The sequence below is a fragment of the Bradysia coprophila genome, chromosome II, assembly GCF_014529535.1.
Source record: "Bradysia coprophila strain Holo2 chromosome II, BU_Bcop_v1, whole genome shotgun sequence".
NCBI lineage: Eukaryota > Metazoa > Arthropoda > Insecta > Diptera > Sciaridae > Bradysia > Bradysia coprophila.
The window spans coordinates 8,629,785-8,645,351 of record NC_050735.1 but is presented as its reverse complement, the minus strand read 5'-3'; the positions used below and the strand labels follow the sequence as shown (position 1 = coordinate 8,645,351).

The 15,567-nt window shown below is 35.1% G+C and overlaps 1 long non-coding RNA gene across 1 annotated transcript; it reads right to left on the bottom strand.

Annotated features, from left to right (window-relative positions):
* Positions 1-13,925: 13,925 nt before the first annotated feature.
* On the bottom strand, positions 13,926-14,398 carry LOC119070922. The gene is made up of 2 exons (XR_005086567.1): positions 14,356-14,398; positions 13,926-14,287 (listed from the first exon to the last, which is right to left on the bottom strand). It is a non-coding gene; the product is annotated as an uncharacterized LOC119070922 (long non-coding RNA).
* Between the last annotated feature and the right edge of the window lie 1,169 nt (positions 14,399-15,567).

The window sequence follows — 15,567 nt, the reverse complement described above, 5'->3', positions numbered from 1 at the left end:
CGGATTTTTCTAACTACCTCACATCGGCGAGGTTTGTGAAAGGTTGTTCCAAATGTCAGGTTACTAAAGTTCGACCTAAGAACAAGGAACAATTAGTATTGACTCCGACACCTCAGAAACCCTTTGATGTTCTGATAATTGATACTATAGGTCCTTTGACAACGTCAACTCAAGGGAACAAGTATGCGGTCACTATGATATGTGAGCTTTCTAAGTATTTAGTGATAGCACCTATTCCGAATAAAGAAGCCTCTTCAGTAGCTAAATCTATTTTCACGAACTTTGTGTTAATCTATGGACTCATGAGGGAAATGCGTACCGATAAAGGTACAGAGTATGTGAACGAATTGATAGATGAATTGTGTAAGTTATTACAAGTGAATCACGCGACCTCCACTCCATACCGACCACAGACGGTTGGCACCATCGAGAGGAGTCACCGTACTCTAAACGAATTTGTAAGGTCTTACATTTCAGACCAAATGGACCAGTGGGAGACCTACGCTGGTTACTTTTCATTTTGCTATAACATAACAAATCATTCGAGCCTTGATCATGTGTACTCCCCATTTGAGTTAGTCTTTGGAAAGAAAGCTACTTTGCCTTCTGATCTTTTGAATGGAAAAGTGGATCCGATATATGACTTTGACAATTTTGTGAAAGAAGCGAAATATAGACTACAAAATGCACATGTTCAGGCAAAGTCCATTGTTGAGAGGATCAAAATTAAGAACAAAGAATATTATGATAAGTCAGTTAAACCTTTGGTTGTTAATATAGGTGATAAGATTTTGGTTAAAAGAGAACCATACGATAAACATGGAAAAGTGTACGATGGTCCGTTCACTGTACACAATATCAGTGGATCTAATGTGACATTTTTTCATACAGATAAAAATTGTTTTAAAACTTTGCATAAAGATAGAGTTGTACGATATGTTTGAGCAAAGTCGTACTTTTAGTTTTTTTATGTTTGTTATTTTTGTTTAATTCTTTAAATATTTTTAATCCTTTTAAATTTTTTTTAATTTTTATCCATTTTTATCTATTATTTTACATTTTTTTTCAATTTTTTTTAGAATATTTTTTTTCATTATTTACATATTTTCTTTTATATTTTATATATTTTTTTATTTTTCATTTGGGAAATTTTTCATTTATTTGGGTTTTTTTTTAATTTTTCTAACTTTCGTTTTTTTTAATTATGAAGTTCATAATTTTTTTTAAGGAAGGAAGAAATTATAAAGATGATCGATCATAAATAAATAAATAAAAAGAAAAAAAAAAAAAAGAAAAAAAAAAAAGGAAAAAAAAAAGAAAAAGAAAAATCTTATATTGTTTGTAAAGATTCAACAAGTAGTGTGTTTCATCTTTTTCAAAGAAGGGTGGTGTAGTGCAAATATTTGTAATGCACTATACTTCCGAGCCATGGGAGTATAATGAGAGAAACTGTAATTACTCACCGAGCTCATAATTACTTGTGTCAATAAAAGTTAATCGATAACGAACAGTGAAGAGAAGTAGACGTGTGTAATAATTTAGCTCTACAGTAGCAGTTCGACCAGCTCTTAGAACAATGAGCAGTTTATGAATATTTCGTTAAACTGCTCGCTTTTCTCAGAACTGGTCAAACGACTACAACCAAAAATAATTTTTATTTAAAACTAACACATTCGTGGTCCTTATTGCGGTCGGACCCCAGTAAAAATAAAAGTCTCAAAAGTTCGAAATACGTAATCTCATGGTCTCAAAATACATGGGACTTGAGACCGTGGGACTACGTATTTCGAACTTTTGAGACTTCTATTTTTACCAGGGGACATTTTTCGAAAAGGTTTCTGATGAAAAGATATTGTCAAAAATGAAATACGACACACGCAAATGTAGGCTACAATTTTAGCAAAGTACCGGTGCCTCTTAACTCACATAATTGCCATTGCAATGTAGAGACTTTTGATTATTGTCTGTGGTTTCGACAAACCGATTAGAGTGAAGTTTCTGAAATGTATGTACTCTGATAGTTGGCATGTACTTTAGCATTACAAGTTGGTGCATAGGTGGGTCCTGAGCTAACGAATTAAGGCTCAGAATCAGTTATTTCGGTTTTAAAAAAATGTTTAAGCTCTGACTTAATTTTTATTGGCAGAAACGAGTGGCTTCCACGAGTTATTAAACCTTATTAGGTCAGGTGATAAAAGCTTTCAGTCCTACAAGTTTCTGTATAAATAAACCATAAGCGTCCGCTCTAAGACAACAAAAACCTAATCGTAGGCCTTATCAGGAACCAATTGTTCTCTAGATTTTATATTAACAAAACTAATTTAGAAAAAACTTAAAAAATTTCAGGTCAACCTGAAAATATTCAGGTCAAGTTATCAGGTCAAATTCAGGTTTCAGGTCATTTCAGGTCATGATCTGAATTGACCTGACCTGACATTTTCAGGTTGACCTGACCCGATAGTAAGCCTTAAAAGAGAGAAGTCAAAAAGTTGCTGTAAATATGCTCCGCCGTCCTCAAAATTTTTTTGTTAAAACATTTTTGGTAGTGGACTTGCATCACGCCCGCTTACTAACGTGCGGGCATGATATGCTGGATATACGAGTGTATATCGAGTATGAGAAAAATGAACGGAATTCCCCTAATATTTATGCAACCGATGATATAGTGTTCCAGGTCGAACAGTTAGCATAGTTTTTGAAGAGTTGTGGCTGTGGACCACAATTGTATTATAACGAACTGGAACACTATATTATCCAGATAATTAAATTTGTGCAGAGGTGAGTATAGTAAAAATCACCAAGGTAAAACTATATTCCCCAAGTTAATTTGCCTGGTAGAGGCACCACATTTTTTTTGTAGGACTTCGGTCATTATAGAGTAAACGTCATAATAGTGAATACCTGGCCAGACCTGGAAGGTTCCAACTGCAACCCTCACACGTCGAAGAACTGGATATCTTCATCTTGTGCAGGTTACAGTTCAGGTTGTTGTCTAATGTTACGATTCCAACTAAACCACGTACTAACAAACAATTTGAGGCTCTTACGTTGTAGCACTACAAACATTCCTTGGGTTATCTGCGAGCTGTTTAAATTATTCCATCTTCTTTGATGACTTCTCATCATCTGATTTATCATTAGGGAGTCGTATTGCGGATCACATTGTCTATTCTCTTCTCCCGCTTTTCACAAGTAAATAGAAAATGACCAAAAAGCAAAAACATATTGCAGGACTCACAATCTGTTGATAAAATCCGCAGATTTTAGAAGGAACGAGTAAAATAATATGAAAACATGTGCAGCACGGACTGAAATAAGCCCATAAAACGTGAATCTAAAATAAACGTAAGCTCACATATTTTTCCAGGAAGACTTTTACAGATATCGTCGAATCCAATTCATTCGGATTACAGTTGATTTGGGTAAATATTGTTCGAATATTTGCATCAGCAACTTCGTACATGAATAACATTCGGGTATAGGATTTTGGTGAAGCCCTAATTCGCATTTAAACTTGAAAAGTCACTTCATCACATGGTAACATTTTGCAATAGAAGGATCAATAAAATCAAACGTGGGAAACATGTCGTTCACGTTATATAACCCGAGAAAAAATGTTACAGTTGCCTTTTCTCAGGTGATTCCATTCGGGTGACACCATCCATAAGCTACCTCCACAGTTTTTTCCTCAGGTAAACAAATAAACATCTCTATGTTTTCAAAGTAAATACAGAGCTTTAGCCATTTTCCATTTGTATGTTGTGCTCCGAATGGTTGTTCAAATGTTGACTGCAATAAAGTTATGAAATAGTTATTTATGCAACAAATAGCAACGTCTTTTTTTCAAATAAGTGACTGTTGGCACTAGATGTGTAGATTGTACCGCAAGGCCTCAGGCCGAATATGACAATACACAATACACCTTATGGATGGGTTGGGTTAGGTTCCTTGACGGTTGAAGTTATCAAACGACATAGGCACATCTAAATTAAGGCCATACAATGCATAAGCCCAGGCACATCGGAGGCACAGGTTAGGAAGTAATACAACATAAAGTGGTCAAGAATCGAATAATAACTGTCATTAGACATTTGTAACTCTCTTGGAAAATAGCAAATGAATGCACTGTACCAAGTGATATGAACTTTGTGGCTTAAAATAAATTAGCCCCAACGTGCTGTATTGTATATACTACAGTTAAAGTCAAAGGCAGTGAAATTTCGCCTTGAATTTGCTTTAGCTGTTCTTCAGCTGATCCACACATACAATCAAAACTGTTTATGCAGTGGAATTAGCTACACGCACGCGCGTGTTAGTGGTAAAACCGTATACAGACACATAAACAGTTTTGATTGTTTGGGTAGATCCGATGATAAACAACAGAAACAAATTCATGCTGACATTTCACTGCCTCTAACTGTATCATCTGATTGTATCAAGCTCTCTCAAATGACACTATTTGGTTTGTTTACTTTTTTTGCTCTCAACGGAAAAACAACAACGGAAAAAGCGGTTTTCATTGGGTTTTTTTTTCTTCGAAATAAGCCGAGTAAAGCTCGTTCCGTGTTCTAAAGCTTAAGCCGAACTTCACTCAGTTTCCAAACCGCATTTCCGCATACTAAAAGTGGAAAGCTGCTTTTCGGTGGTGTGGCCCAATTGATTGCAGCAATGTGTGCATTGTACTGCTATCCCGTATTAGTACGGTAAAAAAGTTGAAGATTCGGGCATGCTGTACAATTCTACAATTAAGAAAACAATATTCAATTTTGGAATTGAATGATCTCCAGATGCAAATAAATTTTTCAGCTAGACTGAACATAATTTTTTTTAGATGAATTATTAACCATTACCACCTAGTACATGGTTACGTGAAACACAACGAACAAGCGAACAAAATCAATTTTTCTTTTATCAGCTACTAATTATTATTTTACGTACTGAATGAAACCATATTTTTATTCCGCTTATTAACCAGCCACCCGTTCTGCAACGTAAAACTATTGTCTGACTCTAATATTATATGAACCGTTTGCAATTAGTTTCCTTTGATCGGTGAAACTGTTAAAAGAACCCGTCACAAAAAAAAAATTACGTTTCATACATACGAATATTGCCATTTACGTTTCATATGAAAATCGAGGGGCAAACCACTCGATTTGCAACTCAAATTTTGCACTTTTGCAACTCTTTTTTTCACATGCAACTCAAATCTGTGAAACGTAGATTGTCTTGTATAGACTGTTACTGGCCATTAAGAGAGCGACGTATGGGTGACTTACAGTGTCAAAATTGACAGAATTCTTTTGTTGTAATGTCAATTTTGACACTATACGTCGCCCATACGTCGCTCTCTAAATGATCAGTTATTATAGATCAAGTCGGAGTAACTGTAAATCCGGCCACTGACAGCTACACCGTCATCCATAGAGAACCCTAACCGCAACTCGGTGAAAAAAATTACAATTATTGAGATGCCGTTTAATTTTATGTTTTTTTCCGGATCTACAAAAACGTTTAATTTAATATATTTCCAATGTATAAAAGGTGAAATTATGATTGTTTCTTGTATGGCGTAAGTGTTTAAGCTCATTATTTTACAAGAAAACCATGAAAATCATTAAAACATTTGTTTCTTTTTTCAAACATGAGCAAAATGCCTGCTCATTTTCCCCGCACACACGTTGAGGTTAGGGTTCTCTGTGGATGATTTTTGACGTTTCGAGTAACCTTGGACTTGATCTATAGGGGGACTCAATGCAACTCACTGCAAATCTTTTTTTATTTTCAAGTGTAACCAAGAACAGGCACAAGAACAGAATTTAAATAAGAGACCTCCACGACGCAGTAGTCCAAAATTCTCATATAGAGTGTTATGATGAAAGAGAAGAAGATACTTTTACAATAACCCCAAGGCAAGTTAAAATAAACTGGTCTTCTGTCATCTCGCTCTTAACGTACCACGTTGAAAGAGAGGCAAAAACTTTGACAAGTACCCCAAGGCAAGTTATAAAACCTAGTCTTCGGTTTTCTCGCTCTGATCATAACAGTCTATAATAGTTATTTGTGTATCTGTTTTCGACGATTGTTTTTAGGCAATTTCGCAAGTTGTAGCCCGAACGAAGTGAGGGCTACATGCGAAAGTGCCTAAAATCAATCGTCCAAAACAGATACTCAAAAAAAATTTCATGTAAGGGGTCGAAAACCAGAGAAAAATCTCAAAACTCCCTCATTTTCGGCCCCGACACATGAAAATTCATTTTTTTATGCTTGTACTAGTTAGTATAGACCAGGACCTACTTTTTAGAAACTTTTAGAGAAAATCGAGAAGTTCTAGAAACTTTTAGAAATTCAAGAAACTTCGAGAAATTCAAGAAATTTCGAGAAATATTTCTTGAATTTCTCAAAGTTTTTTGAATTTCTCGAATTCGAGAAATTTCAAGAAATTCCAGAAAATTCAAGAAATTCGGGAAACTTCGAGAAATTCAAGAAATTTCAAGAAACTAATTTCTCGAGTTTCTTGAAGTTTCTCGAATTTCTCGAATTCGAGAAATTTTGAGAAATTCGAGAAATTTCAAGAAATTCAAGAAATTAGTTTCCAAGAAGTAGGCCCTGGTATAGACCAGTTATTGGAGTGCGTTGGTGTAACACGTTCGCCACTCTTTCTAACATGCAACTTCAACCTAACTCTTCTGAGTGGTTTTCCCCCCGTGGAAAGTACAATGTGAATTGTTTTTATCGTACACTGGGTAAATAGCTCGTTTGTGTTTTACATTAACAGATTGTAAAAAAAAACGGAACTGAACAAATAATACTCGTTCACTCATTAGCGGAATTTAAAACTTGAAGTAGGAGAAATAAAACTTCTCTAATTAACGCTGCATTGCAATTAGTTGACTTTATTAAACTCACATTGTTAACGGAATTTAGCAACCAAGCCAAATCAAAAAGAAGAAATTAATTAAAAAGCATCAAAGTGTAATTATTCAAAGGTACAAATTTAAATAATTATGGGATTTAATGACATTGTACCGATTTTGTCGACCGAAGTGAGACCACGTTGGTATGTTAACAATGCATTTGATTCAATCCAAATCAAATTTCTACTCTGCATCACAACATATTACTTTATAAGGGACCATTTAAATAGTTCGAGCACAACCGCCCCATTTAAAGTTCGCACGAAATTTGTTTATCGAAAATTAGAATTAGGGGCTGAAAAGCGACCGGCAAACGCTAACTTACTTACGAGCGCTTACCGAATAACGAAAAATTGTCTAGTCGGTTGAGCATTATCCAACTATAAATCTAGTTTCGAAAAACTGTCTTAAAAATGAAACAAGATATTTGTAAGGGTCGGCGCACGCTTTTTGATTACTCCCTTCTCTTGACCGCTCACTTATGAATGACTTTCTGAAAACCACCCTTCCCCCAACCGGCTGGTGCGCACTATATGAATGCCTCCTAAAACGATTGTAATGTCCAGCTAGAAGTTACTTGACGGACGAGGCACGTGTAAACATAGATCGCTTAAATTTTACGTTCAATAAATGTAAAAATTATCCGAACTGATTTAAATTCGAACAGAATATTGTCTGAACAAATCCTGAGCTATTTATTCTCATCAGCAATGTTAAAAGATAACGCAATACAACTTCTGTGTAAGTAATCAACATTTTATTGTTGTACACTTAATTAAAACTTTTTCCATTAACAAATCTCACTTATTGCAAACACTTTGCTGCAGAGCGTAGATACGAGATGGATATCTTTAATTGAATTAATGTCTTTACCAATGGACGGGATACCAGTTTCGAATTTAAAATCTCTGTTTCACTTGACTCATTAAGAATTCGAGTTTACGTTATTACTCGATTTAAAGTAGGAAGAAGATGAGAACGATTTTATTACTTTTGAAATGACTAAAACATAGCGTCGATATGACTAAAATGATGCCACACATACAAAACTGAAGGAAAGTTTGAACATGATTTTAATAGTTTATACCGTGTTTTAAGTAATTTCATATTTCAATTTAAACATATTATAAAAGTTGAAAGTTTTGAGGTATAGTGACGAAAAGCTAAAACCAAAACTAAAAAATTTTAAACACTTCTAACTTTTCACTTGTTCATAAGGAAAGCACATTTTTCACCGACTTATCATAGCCGTAGCGGTAGTGGAGTTAACCATTGAAGGAATCTTCTCACTTTTTCTCGCGCATGGGACCCGATATGAAATAGTATGTTGTGTTACAAGTATTGTAATGTTGATTTTTTCAGCACTAGACCCAAGTTTTCCTTACGAGCGGAGCGAGTAAGGAAAATTGGGTCGTGTGCTGAAAAAATCTCATTGTGCCACCGAGTGTCGAAATACGACATTTTGCAGCACTCGTTTGAGTGTTGAAAAGTGACTTATTTCCGCACCCGTTTGAGTGCTGAAAAATAATTTTATTTCCACACCCGTTTGAGTGCTGAAAAGAAAAAATGCGCAATGACGGTGGCTATGCCGAATGTCCGTTTATTTACTCAGACGCATTCGAAATTTATTTTTGGCTTTGGTCGGACAAGAAAATGCATTCTTCTCGCAAACAATTTGAGTCAACAATTAAAAAATAGATTTGTGTACAGCAGACCGAATGTCAGCACGATTCATTGGTCCGCCCATCAATTGTCCACCAGATTTCAAATCAGTAGCCACATCAATTGTGCAAATTATGCAAATCAAATTCAAAATACGCGAGCAACTTTTTTTCTTCGATTTGTTTCACAAGTTTAACTTCACACCACTGGTATTAATTTACCGAGTGCCCGCTCAGCAGCTTCTTCTAAATCTGAATCTTTATTGGAACTATCCCAAAACACGTTTAATCGCAAAGAATGTTCAAGACGAATGACGTTTATTACAATCGTCACTGTCAATAATTCGTTTGCAATGCAACGTCGATTGATCAAATTAAGTTGCAAATTTTTCATGAGTGTTTTTAATGGAACTTTATATTTTGTTAATAGAAATTTTGGTGTTTTGTCTATTTCGACACTCGGTTGGCACAAAGCATGATGTGTTACACGTATTGTAATGAGATTTTTTCAACACACGACCCAAATTTCCTTACTCGCTCCGCTCGTAAGGAAAACTTGGGTCTAGTGCTGAAAAAATCAACATTACAATACTTGTAACACAACATACTATTACAATACGTGTAACACATCATGCTTTGTGCCAACCGAGAATTGAAATAGACAAATGCACAAAAATTCAGAATTTTCATTGTAAACAATCACTCTTCGAATTTGATCGATCACGTTGCTTTGCATTTTTTTAAAACGAATGCTGTAATAACTCATACGAATTTCATTTCAACACTGGTTTGAGTGTTGTAATAAGCCATGAAAACGGGTGTTGTAATTTTGGACATTTCAATCTAGTTATCGATATTGAAATACGACTCTTTTCAGCACTCATTTTAGTGTTGTAAAGTGACTTATTTCAGCACCCGTTTGATGTGATATTACAACACTCAAAGCAGTGTTGATATGGAATTTGTATGAGTTGTTACAGCATTCGTTTGAGAAAATGCAAAGCAATGTGACCGATCAAATTTGAAGAGTGATTGTTTACAATGAAAATTATGATTTTTTGTGCTCTTGTCTATTTCAATTCTCGGTTGGCACAAAGCATGATGTGTTACACGTATTGTAATGAGATTTTTTCAGCACTCGCCTTCGGCTCTGTCTGGAAACTTCTCACGTGCTAAAAAAGACTGATAGTCCTAGGTACGAAATGTACTATTTCTCACTTGAACTGTCACAGAGTAATAGAAAATTCTAACTTAATAGAACATTGCTGCCAAACAACAGTTATTTACATGCTACATGCGTCGAAAACCATACTTTTCATGCATCAAGCCCTTCTTTCGACGCCCTCAGCAAGTAATAAATATTATGTACGTATGACAAAGCGGTCGAGGCTTGCCGAGACGGCTTGTCATACGTGCATATTCTTTTTTATCGCATAAGCGAAAACGAGACAACAAGATATGCGAATGACACTTTGACAATTTACAGAAGTATAATGTTTCTAGATGAATAATTTTTTCGGGGAATCACACCGCGTATGCGATAAAATCCATTACATAACTCGAGATAACTCGTTTTCGTGTGTTTATTGATCTCGGCTTTGCCTTGCATCAACAAAATTCACACGAAAACTCTACTTTTCATCTTTTCATCCCTAGTTATGTAAAAATTACGTTTTTCGTGCGTGTATGTTGTGTTTTGCCATTTTTCTCCACGAAACGGAAAATCAATTCGCCATACCATTTTCGAAGACATAAACAAAGTGACAGTACAAATGAGAAAAGTTCCATTTTTTCCCACATGGGAGAGAAACTGCTGCACTTTTCTCACAAGGAATGTCATTCGACCAGGCGTCAACTTCGTCACGCAAAGGGACGAAAAATCGAGAAAAAACGATCCAAAATAGACCTCATTTTCGTCCCCAAGAAGGGATAAAAGGATTTCAGAAACAATCTGTCGTGAGCAAATCTATGTAATACGTAACGGTATATAACCAATATTTATCTGCCTAGAACGATAATCTCGATGTTATCTGTTTAGAGCAAATTTGTTAATCTCGATATGTCTGTTCTCGGCAGAGAAAATAGCGTATGCACGTCTGTTCTAAATGTTAATTTCGACGATTAGGATTATCATGTTAACATGTTGTACCATGAATTCGGCACGGTACATAACTTCCGAATAGTCAAAATAAACATTTTAAACAGAGGTACATAATCTACTAATAAATATTTGCGCACGCAATTGACAGAATTCTACTACAATCATGCGAAGGAGAATTCTGTGTAAGCTATGGGTTAATGTGGTTTTGCATAAAAATTATGAATATGTAGTTGATAAAATCTTGTTAACACGTTAGTAAATGGTGGTTTTATGTACACAATGTGTTGCCGAACTCGCTTCGCTCGTATCTAGCTGCTGTAGCTCTTAATGAATAAATAATGACTGGAGATTTGACTTTCCTAGATTTTTCGGTCCATCAGTTTGTTGACGATGTTGAATTTTGAAGATTAGACTGAAGATGTATCAATAAAGATGCGAAATTCTTGCCACCAGTGATGTTCATAAAAGTCTAGTAATGTCGATGCCAAGGAAAAGTTACAAAAGACTATAGTTAGTCGGAGCCAACAAGAAAAACGAAAAAAAAAAACGAATGGGAATGAATTGTACACAACGTTTTCAAATGGCTATATCCCCGCGAGGACGAATAGTCACAACATATTAGTAAGTGTTCATATCCATATTTCCCACATGGACAAATTGGTTTAACGAGCTTTCGACAAAACCATAAATCCAATCCAATCTGAGTAAATATTTCTTCAAGCACCTCTCGAAAATGTGTAATTAACCATCGAGCGTGAATAGAAATTTTATGAAATCATCCATTTTATGGTGTACTTTCGCAATAACCTGTTGCATCATATTACCATTCCGGACATAGAAAAAAATCAAATTTCAATTGATGATTTGTGCAATCAACCGAACATTTTTGATGCCTGTCGGTGAAATAGAACATATTTCTGCATCAAATAAAAGTACCTCTGATATTGTATCTAGCCTAATTAGTAACACTCGCATTTACACACCGAATGGCCCTAGAGCGAGATTATTATGAACGTGTGCGGGTTTTGTTTTTAATATTCAACGTTCTATCGTAGAATGTGGAAAACATCATTATTGAAGCCAATCAAGAAATTTTCAGAATTTTGCTGCATTTTTAACATGAGTAATTTTCATATGTTTCATCAAAAATGCATTTTACGCAGTATCCTCTTTCATTTCAATATTCTAGTGGTGCTTTGGAAGCAATTTTCACATAATTACCTAAAGCATCAATACACCTTTTGTAAGTTTTTTTAATCATTCACGTAAAAAGTACCTACGTTTCAGAAATAATGTTGATTTACCATCAACGTTAAATTTGAATTTTCAAGCTAGCATTGCAATATCGGTACACAATCATACCTACGTGTTAAAGCCATACAATCAACTAAAAGCAAGACATGCACGTTAAATGCAGAAACGGAACATGTCTCATTAGTAAATTCTAAGAAAAATGAAATATCATTCATTTAGTTACGTGTACGATGTGTTTTTTGTTTTAAACTTTAAAAAAATTCTATTGACATAGTCAGCCTATTTGAAACGGAGCAAAGCTAAATGTTCATTTTTCAAACGTTTATTTTAGAAGAGATAATTCATTTTGACAACATGTTCTATGTATACGTTAAAGGGTTAAAAAAATGAAATGAAAATGTTTCAGTCAAAGAGGACCACTTGGGACAGCGTTTTTCTAACTAAATAGTCACTCATTTTAGATCGAAAAAGTAATCGTCTATTCTGACAAAATACGAACTCTCAATTCCAATTTCATCTGTTAGTTTCGTTTAGTAATTACGCATTGTGGAACGGCTGATCGGCTTTCGGTTATGGTAAAATACGTGATTGAGGTTCAGTAGTAAAAGCAATGAAAATTTTCAAATACAAATCTACCTAACTACCACACAAATCTGAACGGGTTGAACCGATTTTATGAAGCTTATACAGTGTACTCGACCCTCAACGACTCAAGAGTGACAATCTAATGAATAGTTATTTGCTAACCAAGACGACAAAATAGGAAATTTCTGCAGGAGCGAAAGGTGGAATTTTCCATTTCTCCCGAGGTGAACATAACGTTTTTTATGCTTGCGTTTTGCGAAGTAAATAGCGTGCAGCCATTTTAGGTGAAAAAATGATCATTTTTTCACCCAATATAACCCGCCATTTTAAGTGAGAAAATGATTATTTTCTCACCTAAAATGGCGTGTCTCAGAATGACAGCAAAACGCCCTTTTCAGAACGATTCATAGTGGACTTTCGAATAACGAGCATTAAATAGTAATTTATGCAACATATTGTGAAAAGAGGTTGTTTTTGTCCCTTCTTGTGACGAAAACTACGGAGGGATTCTTTTGAAAAGCCGCCTACCAAAATCGGACCATTTCGCCTGGGATTGATATATACATGGTTTGAAAGGTCTTTGCCAGTAGACCTCAAAACAGGCCTCACACGGTCTCTAGCCACACCTGGTTGCTGGTTGAACATCTCCGAAGTTGGTAAAATTGTGATTGTTATCCGAATTTTTTGGCCGTCATAAACGATCGTCCCGGGCGAGAGTGGGCTCGTTGGAAAGCTGAGTTCAAGTAGTTTCGGGTCATGACTAGTTTAATTTAATTCATTGATATATGTTTGCAGAAATCTGCAAGAAAAATTTTCAAAATCTGTGTGAACTTTAGACAGGTCTCGGCTGGTACTGATGACGCTTAATGGGAACCTAACATGCTAGTCGTAACATACATTGTCTAAGCTTTCCATTGATACCCCATTTGCAGTGCTATTACCACAAATGAGCCTGTGCATTTTAAACGTTCGATTCGGTAATTCTTAAAATTGTGTCAATTTTCCAGCAGACATTCAGTATGACTGCATATTTTCGTGTTTTGATTTTTCCATTTATTTCATCAGTTATCTGACAAATTCAATAAATTTGATTCATTCATGACCAATTTATTCCGAATTTTATCAATCTATAAATCCTTCTCGGTAACACCAGTTACACTCGCGGAATTTTGAAAACCGACACATTTTCTGTTTCTGTGTTTTACTTAAGTTTCTGATTTCTCCATATAAAAATTCAAGCAAAATTCACGAAAAACCAGTAAAACACAAAACAGAAAATGTGTCGGTTTTCAAAATTCCGCGAGTGTACTTTTTGTCACTGGTGAAAAGTAGTTTACTTTTCGTAAGTAGTGATGAAAAGTAAAGCCAGTGAAAAAAGCACTAGTGACGAAAAGTAACTGATGTTACTGTCCGTGTTACGGCGATTGGTCCGACGATTGAAAGCAAAGAACTCAATTTGTTTATCAGAGTTTTATTTTACAGGAAAATAGTTAGCTTCAAATTCTGTAAATTAAATTTAAGATCCGGTCAAAAGAGAAAATCATTATTTTACATCAAACTTCTTACTTTTAGTACTTTCAGACCAAACCAAAATAATCAGTAAAACGTGTTTCATCTGTGCGACTCAATCATTCGAATCCTTTGAATTAAGAAAAGAAATTGTAAACATCCACGACTAACTCAAAGAACAGTAAAATCTTACTTATTCGTACTGGACGAATTAGCAAATTCCAAATTCGAAAACCGAGCTTGAACACCTGACTTGATGTCTAAACAATGAAAAGAAACATCGATTGAAATTACTTGAGAAAAAACATCCGTAATCATCGCAACTTACATAGGCAATCGTTGCCAATTAATGAAAACAACGCACGAAACACCTTACTGATTGTTTAACACAGAATAAATTTTGAATTAATAAAAAGGTAAAAATGGATTGCAAACTTTAGATTAATTGAAAGCGCACAAGCGCATCTATCAAGAGCAACTTTCGTAATATTATACTTCCGCACAATCAGCGTTGTCGAACGTTTCGGACAGTTACCGAGTTAGATTAATAGATTGCTAAAATTCGGTATAAATTCGGACATTTAATGATGAAAACTACCTTTTTTCGTAATATGTTGCATAAATTACTATTGCCATCCTTCAATGGCATTGTTAATTTCAACGACCTCAGAAAAACACATTGAAAGCTATTAAACTTGGTATGAATTCTTTCTGAAAATCATCGTTTCTATGTTTATCTCACACTCGCTTGTGAAGCCCAACATATCGATTCCATGTGATGAAGAGAGAAACTTTCCTGAGACCACACGGGACACCGTCTTTAAAATTTTCTGCTCTTCTTTTTGTGGTAGATTTTATGGCTAAAATGTAATGGATGTTATTATAGCTCTACAATTGTTAAAAGTTTCCTATGTGCAGAATAACCACCATAGCTGATGTACAAACAAAAACACTTTGTATTGTAAACAATTCAAAGACAACCTACACACTGTGCACTTCTACGTTAACGTCATCTATGCGCGCACATGACACGTATATGATTGAAGTTGCGGGAAACGTAATGAAACAATCGGTTAAATCAATAGCTGAATAAATTTATTGATCGCGTAAATTGGTATAATAGATGCTCACGTCGAGACATCCCGTCGATGACTAGATACGAATGAATGTGTGAATGATGAACATGCGAGAGGTGAGTGATGAACGATGTAAACGAACCGCCGCAAAGTAAACAAATTGTTCAGAATGTGTTTTGATTGTTTATCACACTTACTGTAGTGTGTGTTAGTAGATCAGCTGGTGATATTCAGCTGGTTCTTATTCTGCACATAGGAAACTTTTAACAATTGTATTAACGTTTCTAGCACATTTCGTCCACACACAGAACTACTGCTAAGACATTTCATGGATATTTACCAGAGTGAAGTTATTTCAGCAGAAAAAAGAGTGCAAAGAATGAAGCACTAAACAAAATTTGACGCCTCTACAAGTCAACGGATGTTTCCTAAGCACGTAAAAACTTTATTTGAGTTAATTTTAC